The 260-nt window shown below is 45.8% G+C and overlaps 1 protein-coding gene across 1 annotated transcript in view; it reads right to left on the bottom strand.

Annotated features, from left to right (window-relative positions):
• Nucleotides 1-260, bottom strand: part of EAPP (E2F associated phosphoprotein) — a 33,551-nt gene that overhangs the window by 24,510 nt on the left and 8,781 nt on the right. The gene's annotated exons all lie outside the window — the stretch shown is intronic.

The raw sequence follows: 260 nt of genomic DNA, 5'->3' as shown, positions 1-260 counted from the left end.
TTTTTTTTTTTTTTTTTTTTTTGAGTTGGAGTCTCACTCTGTTGCTCAGGCTGGAGTGCACTGGTACACTCATGGCCACCACGGCCTCAACCTGCTAGGTTCAAGTGATCCTTCCACCTCAGTCTTCCAAGTAGTTGGAACTACCATGCCCAGTTAATTTTTTGATTTATTGTAGAGATGAGGTCTCGCCAAGTTGCCTAGGTTGGTCTCAAACCCATGGGCTCAGGCAATCCTATCACCTTAGCCTCCCAAAGTGCTCT

The sequence above is a fragment of the Carlito syrichta genome, unplaced genomic scaffold (genome assembly GCF_000164805.1).
Source record: "Carlito syrichta isolate Samal-C Ts95f unplaced genomic scaffold, Tarsius_syrichta-2.0.1 Scaffold311854, whole genome shotgun sequence".
Lineage (NCBI taxonomy): Eukaryota > Metazoa > Chordata > Mammalia > Primates > Tarsiidae > Carlito > Carlito syrichta.
This window is presented reverse-complemented; position numbering and strand designations above follow the sequence as displayed.